Source organism: Heterodontus francisci, chromosome 2 (genome assembly GCF_036365525.1).
Source record: "Heterodontus francisci isolate sHetFra1 chromosome 2, sHetFra1.hap1, whole genome shotgun sequence".
NCBI lineage: Eukaryota > Metazoa > Chordata > Chondrichthyes > Heterodontiformes > Heterodontidae > Heterodontus > Heterodontus francisci.
In genome coordinates, this window is record NC_090372.1 from 12,572,950 (window position 1) to 12,593,161 (window position 20,212).

The window sequence follows — 20,212 nt, forward strand, 5'->3', positions numbered from 1 at the left end:
TGCCACTTTCAGGGAACTATGTTCTTGCACCCCAAGGTCTCTCTGCTCAACAACACTCCCCAGGGCCCTGCCATTCACTGTATATGTCCTGCCCTGGTTTAGCTTCCCAAAATACATCACTTCACACTTGTCTGGTTAAATTCCATTTGCCACTCCCTTGCCCACTTTCCCAGTTGATCTATATCCTGTTGTAATCTTAGACAACCTTCTTCACTGTCCACTATACCACCAATTTTGGTGTCATCTGCAAACTTACTAATCATGCCCCTTACATTCACATCCAAGTCATTAATATATATGACAAACAACAGAGGGCCCAGCACCGATCCCTGCGGCACACCACTGGTCACCGGACTCCAATCTGAAAAACAACCCTCCACTACCACCCCTGCCTCCTATCACCAAGCCAATTTTGTGTTCAATTTGCTAGCTCACCCTGGATCCCATGTGTTCGAACCTTCTGGACCAGCCTACCATGCGGGACCTTGTCAAAGGCCTTGCTAAAGTCCATGTAGACAACGTCCACTGCCCTGCCCTCGTCAATCCTCTTGGTCACCTCCTCAAAAAACTCAATCAAATTCGTGAGACATGATTTCCCACGCACAAAGCCATGCTGACTATCCCTAATCAGACCATGCCTTTCCAGATGCATATAAATCCTGACTCTCAGAATCCCTTCCAATAACTTTCCCACCACTGATGTAAGGCTCACCGGCCTGTAGTTCCCTGGCTTATCCCTGCTGCCCTTCTTAAATAAAGGTACAACATTAGCTATCCTCCAGTCTTCTGGTACCTCACCCGTGGCTAACGATGATACAAAAATCTCTGCCAGAACCCCAACAATCTCCTCCCTTGCTTCCCATAGCATCCTAGGATACACCTGGTCAGGCCCTGGGGATTTATCCACCTTAATGCGCTTCAAAACCTCCAACACCTCCTCCTTTGTAATGTTGATATGCTCTGGGATATTGGTGTTCCCTCCCTTGTACTCACTAGCTTCCATGACCTTCTCCAGGGTAAATATGAACGAGAAATATTCATTTAAGACCTCGCCCATTTCCCGTGGCTCCACACATAGATTACCACACTGATCCTTAAGTGGACCTACTCTCTCCCTAGCTACCCTTTTACTCTTAATATACTTATATAATCTTTTAGGATTTTCCTTTATCTTATCTGCCAGGGAAATCTCATGGCCCCTTTCCCCCTCCTAATTTCCTTCTTAAGTGTAGTCCTACATCCCCTATACTCCTCGAGGGACTCGCTCGATCCCAGCTGCCTATACCTGACATATGCCTCCTTCTTACTTCAGATGAATTGTAGGAAATCAAAATAGACTCCACCTATAACTGTGGAGGTTTATAAGATGATAGTAATAGAGAAAAGGCCCATTATAGGACATTAAGCAACAATCACGAGTAAAGTGCAGGAGGCCAGCAGAGTGTGGAGCTTAGCCTCAGTAGGTCTTCACAATTATACTGTTAAGTTGGTGTGTTTGATGCTAGTAAATGTTTTTTTTTTAAACTCTAGTTTTGGCGGGTAGCTGGAGCCTACAATGTGTGATACCTGAATAGTGTGGGAGGTCTTGCCTATTGCATGTCTGGGATGCAGGAAGCATCTCCGACTGCTTTCCCTCAAGCTCATGGCTTTCCGAACTTAAGGAGCGGTGGGAGACACTCCACCACATATGGGAAGGTGAATGACATCCTGGAAGTGAAGCTGTAACTACTGACTGTTCCCTTTCCTCTACAAAATCTTTTACTGGTACCAGCTTTCTTTTTTTTTAAACTGAATTCAAATTCTTAAATTACCACAGTGGGTTTTAAACATTCTTAGGACTATGAGTCCAGTAACATAACCGCTACTCCACCATTGCTTGGTAACTGCTATAGACACCCCCCTCCACCCCCAGCACAATGTGTTGGTCTTGGGGAATTCGACATCCCCTAGCTTCAACGGGATCAGGGCCCCCGCAGCTCACCCACTCACTAGAGGCGAGAGCAGAGCGGGAGGTTGGAGTGCAAACTGGCACTCTTCCGGCCATCCACATGCAAATGGGTGCATCTCAATTGCAGCTGGACGACTAGATTGTGCTGGACATGTCAATGAGGCTCACACCTCCATGTGGTCACACTTCCTGTCCTATTCAGCTCAGCAGTACATAGCCCTCACAGTGGAGTTGGCAGCCGCCCTTTGCTTCGGCCATTCCGATTGGCCCTCCTGAGTTCCTGGGCCCCAGGCTGTCCCTAATTGGACGACAAACTTGGAGGCGGCCTGTTGATTGGCCACCTTCCGTTCCCCGTGAGATCGCGCTGGAGGGCGCGCACCACACAGCCTAGCGAGGTCGGGACCTGGAAATAGTCCCACGCTGCAAAACTTTTCTATGAAGAGAATATTCTGGCCAGTGTGTTGCCACCCAGGTGTCAGGGTGAGGGATATCGCTGAGTGGATGCAAAAGGAAGGGAATAGTTCATATTGGCAGGAATGGCACAGAAAGAAATAGAATGGAGGTCCCGCAAAGGGAGTTTTAGGAAGCCGGTGAGTACGACGTCAAGAGTGATAATCTCAGGGTCATTCCCGGTGCCAGTGTAGGAATAGCTAAGATAAGGCTGGTAAAGTGTGGCCAGACAGAGAGAAAGGTTCTGATTCCTGGAATAATGGGACAAGCGCTGGGACCAGAGAGACCTCTAAATGATGGATACGCTTCACCTGAACTGCAAAGTACTCACCCGCAGTGGGAGTACTGCCAAGAGGAGGGTTTAAACCAGTACAACGGGGGGACAGAAAGAAAAATAAATAGCAGATTAAAAAAATGAAAAATAATGGATTGAGGATAGGTTAGTGGACAGAAAATAGAGAACAGGAATAAAGGGTTTATTTTCAGGTTGTCAGATAGCGGTCTGTAGATTTTGGACATTCAGGGAATTGAGGGATATGAGGATAATGTGGGAAGGTGGAAATGAGGTAGAAAAGGTCAATCATCTCAGTCCCAGGACTTCTCTGCAAGAGTTCGTCAAGGTAGTGTCCTAGGCACAATCATCTTCAGCTGCTTCATCAATGACCTTCCCTCCAACGTAAGGTCAGAAGTGGGGATGTTCGCTGATGATAGTGCGATGTTCAGCACCATTCGCAACTCCTCAGATACTGAAGCAGTCCCTGTCCATATGCAGCAAGGCCTGGTGCATATATGGCACCAATTACAGTCACAAAATTTATCAAAGCTCTCCAGCTCCTTTCGTCCAAGATGCAGCCATTGATTCTCAACCGGCAGCAGCTCCCCTTTAACCAGAACTCCATGGGTATGATCTTCACCAAAACAGTGCCCTTCTCCAGAATCTCCTCAGCTCTGCTCACAACAGTCTTGATGACGTGGATCCACCAGTATTACCTTCAGTAATAGGGTGGCACAGTGGCGCAGTGGTTAGCACCGCAGCCTCACAGCTCCAGCGACTTGGATTCAATTCTGGGTACTGCCTGTGTGGAGTTTGCAAGTTCTCCCTGTGTCTGCGTGGGTTTCCTCTGGGTGCTCCGGTTTCCTCCCACATGCCAAAAACTTGCAGGTTGATAGGTAAATTGGCCATTAGCAATTTCCCCTAGTATAGGTAGGTGGTAGGGAAATGTAGGGACAGGTGGGGATGTGGTAGGAATATGGAATTAGTGTAGGATTAGTATAAATGGGTGGTTGATGGTCGACACAGACTCGGTGGGCCAAAGGGCCTGTTTCAGTGCTGTATCTCTAAAACTAAAACTAGAAACAGCTGCAGCAACTCGTATTTGCCTACAGCCAACTCCTGGATGGAGTCTTCACTTTCTTCAGCCTGTCTGAACTCCACTCCTGCATGATCTGAGCTTGAATGTCTCTGTGTCTTTTTAATCTGGTTCCAACCAGTTTCTGTCTCCCCAGAAACCTGAAGTTTTAGTTTTCCTTTCAATTTGGGTCTGTCTCAGAAAAAAGTCTTTGAAACCAGAGTAAGTGCACCTAACAGAACAGTTGACAAGTCATCTGTTCAGACAACAGATCACTCCCCCACTGGTCCCGCAAACCACAGATTCGATCACACTTCCCCCCTTGGGAAAAAGAAAGCTTTACCATAGTAAAATTTTATTTACAACAGGATACAACAATTTAGAAATAGAGCAAGTTCTTCAGATCATAACTCACTGCTGGGAGGGCAGAGTCGGATGATCTACCTTTGCATTTCCATACTCCAAACTTTATCTTATACATTCTGCAAAGTTATCATAGATGCATAAAAGGTGCAGCATTTGCAGTCTTTCATATTTATAGTAAGCAATCTGCCATTAGAATTAATTAGAACTGACGAAGAAAATGGCAAATGAATATAAATCTAGATGAGATACTGCAAAGCATGATGTGATATGTCAGCACACACTGGACTTCGGTGTGAATCCATGCCAGACTGGGACGATGGAAGTTTCCAATTGGAGGCAAGAGCGAAGCAAAACTTAACATTGAAATGTGTGCAGAAGTTGGCAACACAGAGACTCTACAGACTAGTGTTCTCTACTATGCTTTTACCAGTTGCAGACCTGTCAGTCTGTTTCTGTCAGAGACTTTATGCTTTCACCATACATGTGCACATTCTCAGCGCTGGCATTTCCAAGTAGGGATCGAGTGGACGCATCGGCAGAAACAAGAAACATGTTAACAGTTTCGAGCATTAGTGTTCCTGAAAAGGTTGAAAGAATACGCTTTTCAAAATCCCATTGAGGGTACAAAATTAAGCACACTGTGTTCTAGCACACCGAATGCCCTTTTCGACCACGACTGTAGCTTTGCTGCACTCAGATTCTCAATACAGTGACAGCAGAGCCCATAAGGACTGCTCTGTGCAATTGAAGGGCACGTAGGCCATTCCATTCAATTCAGCTGTAACTAACTTTTTTTGTCCACAGAGTTGCAATCGTCACATCTCAGTAATATTTGGAACAAAATGGCCATGAATCCACAAAGAGGAATTGCAAGAAGTCACATCTGGAGAAAGAACAAACTTGCATTTTTGCAACACCTTTCATAATCTCAAAACATCCCAAAGCACTTAACATCAGGCACTTTTGAAGTATAGTCACTGTTGTAATTTAGGCAAATGGCAGAGTCGATTTGCGTACAGAAAGATCCAAGTAACAGCCATGAAATAAATGACCAGATAACCTGTTCTAGATAGTGTTGGTTCAGTGGTAACTGTTGGCCAAGGCACCAGGCAAGCCCGCCCGCCCTTCTTCGCATAACACCATGTAAGCTCTTGTATCATCTGGGAGGACAGACTGGATCTCAGTTTAATGTCCCACCTGAAAGAAAGCACTGCTAAGAGCACAGGACTCCTGTAGAATCAGGATGTAGAGTCAGCTTGGATTGTATGCTCAAGTCCTGGAATGAGGTCTGAGTCCATTACCTATCAACTCAGAGGTGAGAGTGATGCCACTAACCCAACTGTGGCACTTAGAGAGTATTGAAGGAATAGGTACAATGACATTGTACTGCCTAACCCACCACCATCACCAGCTCTACCTCTGACCGGCAGTCTACACAGTCAAACCTACTGGCCTCAAACCTATTCCTCAGCGCCTCCTCGGTCCTGCAGCACCAACCATTTTAACCAATATCATAAACTCACCCACTGTATGAGGAAAGTACACAATATGAAATGGAGACATACCCAATTTACTGACTCAGGCCTTTACTGCTCTTCAATAATGAAGGCATTTGCCTGTGATGACACTGTGGTACAGGAACTTTGTGAGAAGTGTTTTTAAATTTAAAGAGCATTAACTCTAATTCCATCCAACCCAGAATTTCTTCCTATCCCCCCCCCAAAAAAAACTGTTTTGTCGTAAGTAAACTTATAAACAGAAAATGCTGGAAATACTCAGCAGGTCTGCCAGCATCCGTGGACAAGAAATAGAGCTAACGTTTCAGGTCAGTGACCTTCCAGCAGAACTGGAGAGTTAGAGATGTAACAGGTTTTAAGCATATATAGAGGCAGGGAAAGAAGGGAGGGGAGGAACAGCTGAGCTTCTTCAAGACGGACATTCCTGGAAGAGAAGTGACAATGAATTAAACACTAATACCAGAGCAAAAACCTGCAGATGCTGGAATAAAAACAGAAAATACTGCAAATACTCTGGCATCAACAGTGGACAGAGAAACAGGGAGTTAAATTCAAGTTACGTTAACACTTAAAACCTGTTACATCTCTAACTTCTGGCAGTTCTGATGAAGGGTCACAGACCTGAAACATTAACTCTGTGTCTCCCTCCAAAAATGTTGCCCGAGTATTTCCAGCATTTTCTTCTTTTATTTCAGATTTTGAGCATCTGCAGTATTTTGCTTCTATAAATTTATAAACAATTGACTAGAATAAATTGAGTGAGCAAAAACTGACAGGAGAAATGTTACTCCCTATAAACAGGAATTGATAGAGTCTCAGAGTTAGAAAGGCAAAAAAAGCAGAAAGGAGGGGGGCTAGATAAATATAAATGTCGGAGGCCCCTCAGCCCTGCTCAGAGCATTAATTCATTAAGTCATCGACCTAAGTTTAGCCTCCACTGCCCCAGCTGCAATACCATTACAAGTGCTGATCATGCTTTCCATTAAAAAAATTCCTCCCAGCATTTGTCCTGAATTAGTCTTTTACCAGTTCTAGTCTACATCCTCTATTACTAGTGCCTCTATTTCTCAAATTGAAGTAATTCTCCAGATTTACGTCACCTTTATTAGCTTAAATAAAAGCAAAATACCGCGGATGCTGGAAATCTGAAATAGAAACAAGAAATGCTGGAAATACTCAGCAGGTCTGGCAGCATCTGTGGAGAGAGAAGCAGAGTTAACGTTTCAGGTCAGTGACCCTTCTTCACAACGAGCAGATATTAGAAATGTAAAAGGTTTGAAGCAAGTAAAGCGGGGGTTAGGGCAAGAGATAACAAAGGAGAAGGTGTAGATAGGACAAGGCCACAGTGAATAACTGACCAGAAGTCATGGAGCAAAGGCAAACAGTAGGTTAATGGTGTGTTGAAAGACAAAGCATTAGTACAGATAGAGTGTTAACGGACTGAAAACTGAACAGCCGCAAGTACAAACATGAAATAAACAGTAGGTAAACAAACTGAACAAACTAAGATAAAATAAAATAAACACAAAAAAAAGAAAAAAGAAAAAATAGCTAAAAATAAAAGTAAAATGGGGGGCCCGTCATGCTCTGAAGTTATTGTACTCAATGTTCAGTCCGGCAGGCTGTAGTGTGCCTAATCAGTAAATGAGATGCTGTTCCTCGAGCTTGCGTTGATGTTCACTGGAACACTGCAGCAATCCCAGGATAGAGATGTGAGCATGAGAGCAGGGGGGACTGTTGAAATGGCAAGCAACCGGAAGCTCAGGGTCCTGCTTGCAGACTGAGCGGAGGTGTTCTGCAAAGCGGTCACTCAGTCTGCATTTGGTCTCCCCAATGTAGGGGAGACCACATTATGAGCAGCGAATATAGTATACTAAATTGAAAGAAGTACAAGTAAATCGCTGCTTCACATGAAAGGAGTGTTTGGGGCCTGGGATAGTGAGGAGAGAGGAGGTAAATGGGCAGGTATTACACCTCTTGCGATTGCAGGGGAAGGTGCCGTGGGAAGGGGATGAGGTGGTGGGGGTAATGGAGGAGCGGACCAGGGTGTCGCGGAGGGAACGATCCCTTCGGAATACTGACAGGGGAAGGGAGGGGAAGATGCGTTTGGTAGTGGCATCACGCTGGAGGTGGTTGAAATGGCGGAGGATGATCCTTTGGAGATGGAGGCTGATGGGGTGGAAAGTGAGGACAAGGGGAACCCTGTTGCAGTTCTGGGAGGGAGGGGAAGGGGTGAGGGTAGAGGTGCGGGAAATGGGCCGGACACGGTTGAAGGCCCTGTCAACCACAGTGGGGGGGAATCCTCGGTTGAGGAAAAAGGAAGACATATCAGAAGCGCTGTCATGGAAGGTAGCATCATCAGAGCAGATGCGTCGGAGACGGAAAAACTGGGAGAATGGAATGGAGTCCTTACAGAAGGCAGGGTGTGAAGAAGTGTTGTCCAGGTAGCTGTGGGAGTCGGTGGGCTTATAATGGATATTAGTGGACAGCATATCCCCAGAGATGGAGACAGTGAAATCGAGGAAGGGAAGAGAATTGTCAGAGATGGACCATGTAAAGGTGAGAGAAGGGTGGAAATTAGAAGCAAAGTTGATAAAGTTTTGCAGTTCGGGGCAGGAGCAGGAAAAGGCACCGATACGGTCATCAATGTACCGGAAAAAGAGTTGGGGGAGGGGGCCTGAGTAGGACTGGAACAAGGAATGTTCGACATATCCCACGAAAAGACAGGCATAACTAGGACCAATGCGGGTACCCATAGCAACACCTTTTACTTGAAGGAAGTGAGTGGAGTTGAAGGAGAAGTTGTTCAATGTGAGAACAAGTTCAGCCAGGTGGAGGAGGGTGGTGGTGGATGGGGACTGGTTGGGCCTCTGTTCAAGGAAGAAGCGGAGAGCCCTCAAACCATCCTGGTGGGGGATGCAGGTATATAAAGATTGGACGTCCATAGTGAAGAGGAGGCGGCTGGGGCCAGGAAACTGGAAATTATCAAAATGACGTAGGGCGTCAGAAGAGTCACGGATGTAGGTGGGAAGAGACTGGACCAGTCCAGAAAAGATAGAGTCTAGATAGGAAGAAATAAGTTCAGTGGGGCAGGAGCAGGCTGACACAATGGGTCTGCCGGGACAGTCTTGTTTGTGGATTTTGGGAAGGAGGTAGAAGCGAGCTGTCCGGGGTTGTGAGACTATGAGGTTGGAAGCTGTAGAGGGAAGATCTCCATTTATTAGCTTGTTTATTGTTGCAAACATTTCTTTCAGTTACTTCCTTTTAAAGCTAAAGAGGCCCAGTTTCTCCAGCCTTTCCTCAAACTCAATCCTTTGGTGCAGGGTTGAGCACTGTGCCCATTACTACAGTGTTGCCCTTATGTTTCGGTGACGAAAACGAAATAGAAAAAGATTGGCTTATGCGTGTCCTATAAAGAGAACTAACAGAGTCAGCTAGATAGAGTTGAACGTCTTCGTATCTCATTCAATGTGATACACTTAAGCACTACATGTTGATAATCAAACACCACTAATGGTGTGTTTGGGAGAGTGGGGGAGAACAGGTCACTAAAGCCTAGTTAATTTTTAAAAAAACAGATTAAGAGCCAACCTCCTTAAAGAGATTATCCCTAAAATTTGATGGATCAGAGAATCGGTTGTCAAGGCACACTGCAGATGCAGCACTGCCGATCTTAAAGCCGCTGGTTTTAATCTCAGGGCTGCTGTGTCACCATTGGCAGCCTTTTGAAATAAAAAAACGTTGCAAAGAATTCTGAATGACTTCAATATCCTTTTGTTTTGCATACTTTTCAATTTCCAAGGATTTTATAGAACTCCACGGCCTGGCCAGTGGACTGTCCTTGAGTGAGTATTCAACTTGACAATGTTAGGAAGCTGGTTGAGATAACACACGGACACAGTTGAAATGACAGGATTGTTAAAGTAGCTAGGGGCACTAACTTTATCTCTGCTGATAATGTCTTCAGCAGTCACTGTTACTGGAGAATATAGATTGAGCGTATTAAAGTTCATCCACTAGTATTCCATGCTGTCATTTTCAGGGTCATTGTCCTCAGCTTTTTCCCTTAGTATTCTTCACCCTGTTGTCATGGCTCGGTATATTTTTGCCTCTTCATTTAGGTTTCATTTTATCAATTCGTCAGACTACTTCCCACCAGAAATCCACTCCAAGTTAAAATGTACCTTCACATCTGAGAATTTGTGTCAAAATTGCTTTTGGAGGTGCCAAGTGAAATGGGAATAAGGTACAGCAGAGAAATTATCAGCTGTCCAAACAGGTTCTTGGAGCAAGCAATGTGAATTGTATTGTCCTGTCTCTTCCTGCGCTATAACAGCAATACTTACCGCCTCTTCAGATCAGATCAGATCAGAGAGCTTTGTCCTCAGGTGTAAGATCCGTTGGGCTTTCTTTACCAAGACCATATTCTCAAGTTGACACCGCCGCTTTCTGCTCCTGCAGTAACAGTATTCAGTTTCGTTCTGCATTGTGATTTGATTCTGCTCTTCTGTGTGGTGAAAATCCATCAAATTTTACCTTTGCATCTTCAAGCTTCCACTTCTGGAGAATAACATTGGTTTTGTTTTTGCTTACCAATGATCTCTCTTCCCTGATACTGCTGACTGGGACCCTACTGATGTCCATGGCTCTGATAATACTCCAGTATCACAGCCAAGTAGCTATTATTCATACATGCCAATAGTCAGCATTTTAAGCATGCTTCACAAGGCCTTGTGCGTCTGCATGGAGCTTTGCAGACATCTGTAGCTCTTAAGATACAAGTTCAGTTCATTTCAACTTTTAAAATGCTGGCTGCCCATCGTTCAATTTATTTTTTAATTCTGGTCTCTTGCACATCCTTGATTTTAATTGCTCCGCTATTAGTGGATATGCCTTCAGCTGTCAAGGCCCTAAGCTCTGGAATTCCTTCCCGGAACTTGCCCAACTCTATACTTCTCTCTCCTCCTTTGACCATGCTTTTGGTCACCTGCCCGAATATCCCCTTAGATGGTTCGGTGTCAAATTTTGTGTGATCACGTTCCTGTAAAGCACCTTGGGATGTTTTACTGCATTAAGGGCACTAGATAAATGCAAGTTACTGTTGATGTTCTCTCACCTGCTAAATTGACATAGAATAATTGGCAATCAATGATTCTAAATTCAGACAGTACAGGGACGCAATTCATTCTGCCACAACACAGTGGACTCCAACTTGCTGCAGTGCATTTTGGTAGGTGAACTCATACTCCTGTATTACCATGGGATAAGTTGAGTGGAACTGTGCAACTGCCCAGGACAGGGCAGGGGAGAATCAATAGGGAGGCGCTCCCAGGTTATTCGTGCGCAACACTCCAGAGGGATTTTCAGAGCAGGGTTAGTGGCAGTCTAGTGGCAGTATAGTCTCCTAACCAGAGATGGCACACAGGGTAAGGAGACACAAGTACTATAGAAATATCCTAGGTTTGGGCAGCTAACTCTCTCCTCGATCAGTACTTAAGAGTGTGGGAGGAAACAGAAGCTAGGCAGCAACAAAAATCTAGGAGTTACTACAAGCTGGCAATCAGAATGTTGCAGGTTGTTAAACTGTCCCAGGTTACTAGCAGCAAGAGCCCTGTCTTTGTGACTGAATGATGTTGCTTCTAGGCGTCCAATCATTGCAGCGTCCCAAAGAATTGTCTTCAGTCCTTTGTGGAACAGTAACTTTCCCTGCAGTATGGCAGCTATTTTAAAAAAGGACAGAGCCAGGAAAGGATTCCAGTTGGGTAGAGGCATAGAAAGACCTTGAGAGCGGCTGTACATGAAGGTCAGCTCCTCGTGAGATGGAATTCCTGGAAAATAATGCTAGCAGGGAAATATGAAGCAAACATGCCTCCTTTGACACCCACTCAAATGCCATGTTTCAGACAGGACTATACCTATGTCTGTCATTGTTTGATTTCTATGTTAATTTATATTTCTGCTGTTGGGGTGTCTAGGACAAGAGGACATAACCTTAAAATCAGAGCCAGGCCATTCAGCAGAGAAGTTAGGAAACATTTCTTTATGCAAAGGCTGGTAGAAGTGTGAAACTCTCTCCCACTAAAAGGAGCAGCTCATTAATAACTTTAAATCTGAGATCAATAGATCTTTTGCTAGTTGAGGGTATTAAGGGATACGGAGCCAAGGCAAGTGGATGAAGTTAGGTCACAGATCAGCCGTGATCTTATTGAATGGTGGAACAGGTTGGAGGGGCTGAATGGCCTACTCCTGTTCCTATTTATGAACATACGAATTGGGAGCAGGAGTATGCCACTCAGTCCTTCGAGCCTGCTCTGCCATTCAGTAAGCTCATGGCTGAACTGATTACTCCACATTTCCACCTACCCCTGATAACCTTTCACTCCCTTGCTTATCAAGAATCTATCTACCTCTGCTTTAAAAATATTCAAAGACTCTGCTTCCACCGCCTTTTGAGGAAGAGAGTTCCAAAGACTCACGATCCTCAGAGAAAAAATTTCTCCTCATCTCTGTCTTAAATGGGCGATCCCTTATTTTTAAACAGTGACCCCTAGTTCTAGATTCTCCCACAAGAGGAAACATCCTTTCCACATCCACCCTGTCAAGACCCCTCAGGATCTTATATGTTTCAATCAAGTCACCTTTAACTCTTCTGAATTCCAGCGGATACAAGCCTAGCCTTTCCTCATAAGACAGCCTGCCCATTCCAGGTATTAGTCTAGTAAATCTACTGTGTACTGCCTCCAATGCACTTACACCCTTCCTTAAATAAGGAGACCAGTGCTGTACACAGTACTCCAGATGTGGTCTCACCAATACCCTGTATAGCTGAAGCATAACCTCCCTACTTTTGTATTCAATTCCCCTCGCGATAAACGATAACATTCTATTAGCTTTCCTAATTACATACTGTACCTCCATACTAACCTTTTGCAATACATGCACTAGGACACCTAGATCCCTCTGCATCTCAGACTCTGCAATCTCTCACCATTTAGATAATATGCTTCTTTTTTATTCTTCCGGCCAAAGTGAACAATTTCACATTTTCCCACATTATACTCCATTTGCCAGATCTTTGCCCACTCACTTAACCTATCTATATCCCTTTGCAGCCCCCTTATGTCCTTTTCAGAAGTTACTTTCCTAGCTATCTTTGTGTCATCAGCAAATTTAGCAAACATACCTTCAGTCCCTTCATCTAAGTCATTTATATCAATTGTAAAAAGGTGAGGCCCCAGCACAGATCCCTGTGGCAAACCACTCGTCGCATCTTGCCAACCAGAAAATGACCCATTTATGCCTACTCTCTGTTTCCTGTTAGCTAGGCAATCTTCTATCCATGCCAATATGTTACCCCCTACACCATGAGCTTTTATTTTCTGCAATAACCTTTGATGTGGCACCTTATCAAATGCCTTCCGGAAATCTAAGTACAGTACATCCACCTTTATCCACAGCACATGTATTCCCATCTGGAAGAAAATGGGCTTATCAGTGATAGGCAACATGGTTTTGTGCAGGGAAGGTCATGTCTTACCAACTTAATAGAATTCCTTGAGGAAGTGACAAAGTTGATTGATGAGGGAAGGGCTGTAGATGTCATATACATGGACTTCAGTAAGGCGTTTGATAAGGCTCCCCATGGTAGGCTGATGGAGAAAGTGAAGTCGCATGGGGTCCAGGGTGTACTAGCTAGATGGATAAAGAACTGGCTGGGCAACAGGAGACAGAGAGTAGCAGTGGAAGGGAGTTTCTCAAAATGGAGACGTGTGACCAGTGGTGTTGACCAGGAATCAGTGCTGGGACCACTGTTGTTTGTGATATACATAAATGATTTGGAGGAAAGTATAGGTGGTCTGATTAGCAAGTTTGCAGACGACACTAAGATTGGTGGAGTAGCAGATAGTGAAGGGGACTGTCAGAGAATACAGCAGAATATAGATAGATTGGAGAGTTGGGCAGAGAAATGGCAGATGGAGTTCAATCAGGGCAAATGCGAGGTGATGCATTTTGGAAGATCCAATTCAAGAGTGAACTATACAATAAATGGAAAAGTCCTGGGGAAAATTGATGTACAGAGAGATTGGGGTGTTCAGGTCCATTGTTCTTTGAAGGTGGCAACGCAGGTCAATAGAGTGGTCAAGAAGGCATACGGCATGCTTTCCTTCATCGGACGGGGTAATGAATACAAGAGTTGGCAGGTCATGTTACAGTTGTATAAGACTTTGGTTCGGCCACATTTGGAATACTGCGTGCAGTTCTGGTCGCCACATTACCAAAAGGATGTAGATGCTTTGGAGAGGGTGCAGAGGAGGTTCACCAGGATGTTGCCTGGTATGGAGGGCGCTAGCTATGAAGAGAGGTTGAGTAGATTAGGATTATTTTCATTAGAAAGATGGAGGTTGAGGGGGGACCTGATTGAGGTGTACAAAATCATGAGAGGTATAGACAGGGTGGATAGCAAGAAGCTTTTTCCCAGAGTGGGGAATTCAATTATAGGGGTCACGAGTTCAAAGTGAGAGGGGAAAAGTTTAGGGGGGATATGCGTGGAAAGTTCTTTACGCAGAGGGTGGTGGGTGCCTGGAACGCGTTGCCAGCGGAGGTGGTAGACGCGGGCACGATAGCGTCTTTTAAGATGTATCTAGACAGATACATGAATGGGCAGGAAGCAAAGAGATACAGACCCTTAGAAAATAGGCGACAGGTTTAGATAGAGGATCTGGATCGGCGCAGGCTTGGAGGGCCGAAGGCCTGTTCCTGTGCTGTAATTTTCTTTGTTCTTTGTTCTTTGTTCCCTCAAAGAACTCCGATAAATTGGTTAAACATGATTTCCCTTTCACAAAACCATGTTGACTCTGCCAGATTACTTTGATTTATTTATTAATTATCAGTATTAGATTAAATGTTCTTCTCAATTGCACATGTCAAATAAAACCTTCCTTAAATCTTGCTCTGTCTCTATTACTCTCCCTCGCTTGCTGTTGCCTACAAAATTGAGCAGCTCACAGCTAAATCCAGCTTCACGTACGTTAGATTTGAAAAATGTAGCAATACAAACACTGACTTTTGTTAGAAAACTTGGAGATGGTTTTCAACTTGTCTGCCAGGAAATGAAAACTGGGCGGTTTGTATTACAGGTAGCCAATCTCGAACACGAGTTGAAAGTCTCCCTCCTTGCAATGATGTTGTACATTATCACACCTCAAAGCACATCATAGTCAGCAAATGGCTTTGAAATGCAGTGACTATTGTGAAGTAGGGACACATAGCACATTCTGCGCACAGCAATGAAATGAAGAGACCAATTTTGACCTGACAGAATCAGCATTTTTTGGGTGGGTGATATTGGTGATATTGAGAGGAAATATTGACCAGGAGCACTCCTCATTGAATAGAGCCAAAGGATCCTTAACACCCACCTCGACAGCAAGATGGAAATAGATCCTCTGTTTAAAGCACCACTGAGACCTTTCATAGTGCTACACCACTGCCTCACAACCTAGATTGTGTATTGAACTCCTGGATTGGAGGCTGGACCCACAACCTTCTCCCTCAAAGCACTATACCAATTGAGCCAAGCCAATATATTACTCGGAGTGATTCCCCTTCCTCCCCATGGCCATTATACATGGAACTCTTGTCAAAATCATTCCAGAAATTTAAGTAAACTGTAAAGTAAGAAGTGTGGTTATATTCTAAAGTCGGGAGCTCCCCTATCCACTTTATCTGCAACACTGTCAAAATGCCATTGAGCCCGCTAAATCATCCCTAACTGGGGCCTTGGTTATGTAAATTGGCTGTCTGCCAATTGGAGGAGGCAGCCGATCTGCTTTCCTGCCTACCCCTGGAAAAGTTCCCCAGCAGTGGGAATGTGACAGGGAGCCATCCCAACGCAGCTCCCCTCTATTTTCCCACCCCTCCAACCGCAACCTGCACCCCCCCACCACCAAACCCATGAGGCCAGAAAAATTCAGCCCAATGAATCTCACCCCAATACTGAGGTGCAATAATTGGCCTCAGTGCTACTGATTCAGAAAGTGGGGCAATTAGCCTGGTTTTCCACTGCCAGTAATTCTCGAGTGAAAACCAGGTGAATGATACTTACATACGGGATCAGGCACCAAATGGATTTGACTGTAATATGCCCACTTTGGATGGTCAATACCAAACCACAATCACCCCCTCCAACCCTTGTGATCATTACCATGCCCCCCACCCCCAACCAAAGCCCTCATCTAGTGCCACTGCCAGCTGGGCAGGCACCCTGAAATTTGCGCATGCAAAACATTAAAGGTATTTGAACAAGGGTATCACACGTTTGACAGTGAGGTCAACGCTGCAGGTGATTAGCAAATGGAAGTATCGCCGCTGGGGTCCAACACCAACAGAAATGGCCCATTTTCAGGACCTCTATTTTTAAATCATATTGGAATATAATGCTCGTTACGCCTTTACTAACATACCTTCCACACCCTGAATGTTGATATCACTGTTCTGTCTTAGAAAAGAGATTCCACTGGGCCAATAGAAAGGCTTACAGGCATAGGCCAGGTCTGCAGTAGGATGTCCAATGTTAGAGAGCTCCCAGCCTAACACAGCAACTACTCGAGCTTAGGGTTTATACACATAACGTTTTATTATTAAGCAAGTCAACTAAACACAAACAAAGTGTCTGTATATGTATGCATGCAATATATATTTAATTTTCAAAACCGAATGGCAATTGACATCCTTCCATCGACAATAGATGATGGGAATGCAACCTCAGAACTTTGGTGAAGTCAGACGAGATCATCTGCTGCACTTCTTTTGATGCTGAACAAGCCGATTCTGGAAAGGCAAAGTTGGTCAATGGTGCCACACATGAAGTTGCCCCTGGCCGGTGGTGCGGGATGATCTCCGCTGATGCCGTGTTTGCACGGCTGGCGTCTGCTTTGGAGCTTCTGAAACCACATGTCGTAGTGGCGAATTCCTGCCCACAGCTGGTGTCGCCGTTTGTATCGATCATCTGCTAGGGTTTCCCACTTGTCATGATTGATGTTGAGGGCTTTCATGTCATAGACAGTCATAGAGTCATGTCTCTTTTGACAGCGTTTTTGAATCAGAGCATTGGGCACCCTGCTGGTCTCATGGCATGGGCTACTTCCCTGTAATAGCACATCCTTGGGGATGCAACCATCTTCCATCCTGTGCACAGGCACAAGCCAGCGAAGCCTTCTTGGCTTGATTAGCGCTAGCGTACTTGATGCTAGCACTGAGGGGGTGTTGCAGTATCAGAAGTGCTGCCTTTTGGATGAGACATTAAACTGAGGCACTGCCTGCCCTTGTAGGTGGACATAAGAGATCCCATGACCAATACTTATCCCTCAATCAACATCACAAAAAAAAACTATCTGGTCATTATCACATTGCTGTTTGTGGGAGCTTGCTGTGCACAAATTGGCTACTGCATTTCCTGCATTACAACAGTGACTACATTTAAACAAAGAAAATTACAGCACAGGAACAGGCCCTTCGGCCCTCCAAGCCTACGCCGATCCAGATCCTCTATCTAAACCTGTCGCCTATTTTCTAAGGGTCTGTATCTCTTTGCTTCCTGCCCATTCATGTATCTGTCTAGATACATCTTAAAAGACGCTATCGTGCCCGCGTCTACCACCTCCGCTGGCAACGCGTTCCAGGCACCCACCACCCTCTGTGTAAAGATCTTTCCACGCATATCCCCCCTAAACTTTTCCCCTTTCACTTTGAACTCATGTCCCCTAGTAATTGAATCCCCCACTCTGGGAAAAAGCTTTTTGCTATCCAACCTGTCTATACCTCTCATGATTTTGTACACCTCAATCAGGTCCCCCCTCAACCTCCGTCTTTCTAATGAAAATAATCCTAATCTACTCAACCTCTCTTCATAGCTAGTGCCCTCCATACCAGGCAACATCCTGCTGAACCTCCTCTGCACCCTCTCCAAAGAATCCACATCCTTTAGGTAATGTGGCGACCAGAACTGCACGCAGTATTCCAAATGTGGCCGAACCAAAGTCCTATACAAATGTAACATGACCTGCCAACTCTTGTACTCAATACCCCGTCCGATGAAGGAAAGCATGCCGTATGCCTTCTTGACCACTCTATTGACCTGCATTGCCACCTTCAAAGAACAATGGACCTGAACACCCAAATCTCTCTGTACATCAATTTTCCCCAGGACTTTTCCATTTACTGTATAGTTCACTCTTGAATTGGATCTTCCAAAATGCATCACCTCGCATTTGCCCTGATTGAACTCCATCTGCCATTTCTCTGCCCAACTCTCCAATCTATCTATATTCTGCTGTATTCTCTGACAGTCCCCTTCACTATCTGCTACGACACCAATCTTAGTGTTGTCTGCAAACTTGCTAATCAGACCACCTATACTTTCCTCCAAATCATTTATGTATATCACAAACAACAGTGGTCCCAGCATGGATCCCTGTGGAACACCACTGGTTACATGTCTCCATTTTGAGAAACTCCCTTCCACTGCTACTCTCTGTCTCCTGTTGCCCAGCCAGTTCTTTATCCATCTAGCTAGTACACGTTGGACCCCAATATTTCAAAAGTATTTTATTGGCTGTAAAGAACCTTGAGATGTCTGGTGTAAAGGCCTGCTCGAGTATACAATTTAAACCCCACCTGACCACATCTAACCTGACCTGACCCGACAGGACTCAACTATCGGAAATTAATGACACTTACTCTTACTTCCTTTTCCCTCGCTGACCAAAAGGCAGTACTGTCAATGTGTCCGACCTGGCCCGACCCGACCTGAGCCCAAATGCCGGACCCGGAAGAATGACCCGACCCGAACCCGACACACGTCGTCAGGTCCCATCGGGTTCAGGTCGGGTAGCCATGCTCTAGTCTGGTGGTCCTGAAAGGCGCTATATAAATGCAAGTTTTTCTATTTAGGATCAGGAATTCACCGAGGCTTCTGAGACTGTTGGATCTTTCACTGGCACAGAACAAGTTACTCTTGGGATCTCCATTCTGGCTCATTGCCAGCATTCCAAGCTCCATCCGGCACTTGTTAAGGAATTGCTGGAAACTCACAGCCTTTTAATATACACTGAGGTTTAGTGAGTGTTACCTGCACTGTCTTACAGTGAAGGGTTGCTTTGTGTCTTGAGGAAACGCTGGGATCTGTGCAGATAAAAGTTTCTCCATAGCCTTTTCATTAAAGATGTGATTCTCCTGGAATCGTTTAGTGTCAGCCATGGTATACAAACAGAGAGATAGAGAGATTTCAGCCAACAGACTGGTCTGCTCAAAGAACCCACTAGAGGGAACCCATAAGGCAGAAGAAGAAAAGAGCTCATTGTAAGGAGAGATTTCAGATCTATAGATTGAATCTGAAGTTACAGCCAAAGGACCCCTGCCTCCTGCTGACTGCACGAGTTTCTGTTTCAGATCAACTAGTTCGGTATTAAAGGGGTCTTCATGAAAAAGGGTGTTTAGAAAGCCTTCAAAGTAGCACCCCTAAAGCACAAAAAATGGATTTAAGTTGTCAGAACAACTTTCTACAAATGCTGACCAGGCTGCTCTGTATTTGACATTTTCTGTTTTTATTTCAAAGTTCCAGAATTTGTCGTTTTCTTATTGTTCAGGGAATCTATTTACACATGATGCAATGCAACAACAACTTATATTTATATAGCACCTTTAATGTAATGTCTCAAGCTGCTTCACAGGAGTGTTACAAAGCAAAATTTGACACCATAAGGAAATATTAAGGAAGGCCACCAAAGGCTGGGTCAAAGAGGTAGGTTTTCAGGTAAAAGCAAAATACTGCAGATGCTGGAAATCTGAAATAAAAAGTGAAAGTGCTGGAAATACTCAGCAGTTCAGGCAGATTCTGTGGAGATAGAAACAGAGTTAACATTTCAGGTCTGTGACCTTTCATCACCTGATCAGCTTCTGTCTCTCCACAGATGCTGCCTGACCTGCTGAGTATTTCCAGCACTTTCTGTTTTTTTTTATTTATGGTAGGTTTTAAGGAGTGTCTTATAGGAGGAGAGCCTGGTAAAGAGGTTTAGGGAGAGAATTTGAGGGCTTAGGGCCCATACAGCCGAAGGCACGACAGTCGAGCAATTACAATTGGGGGGATGCTCAAAAGGCCAGAATAAGAGGATCACAGATATCTAGGAAGGTTATAGGGGATGGAGGGGAATAACAGAGAGAGGGGTGAGGCCATATGGAGGGATTTGAAAACAAGGATGAGAATTTTTTTTTTAAATCGAGGCGTCGGACCAAGAGCCAACCATAACTAATAAGGAACAGTGTTCAAAGAAAGTGTAGATAAAATGCACATAATTATTTGAACGCCCCTGTGACTGTTTCTCCCAGGATTACTGGCAGAAATGTCCAGGAGGTGAATGTTTCATTGCTACAGACAGGCAAAGTCATCCTGGGGAAAGGAAGTGAGTGACGGAGCCACTCGCGTTCCCTTGTCCTTTAACCAATCAGCACAACATTCTGCTCTGGTTTGCTACATGGCGTTCGATACATTGTGACGTTGCGTTCTCTTTATGTCACAACGTGCA

At 44.8% G+C, this 20,212-nt stretch overlaps 1 pseudogene; it reads right to left on the minus strand.

Annotated features, from left to right (window-relative positions):
- The window catches only part of LOC137380516 (acyl-CoA dehydrogenase family member 11-like), a 105,333-nt pseudogene extending 86,446 nt beyond the window's left edge, over positions 1-18,887 (minus strand).
- Between the last annotated feature and the right edge of the window lie 1,325 nt (positions 18,888-20,212).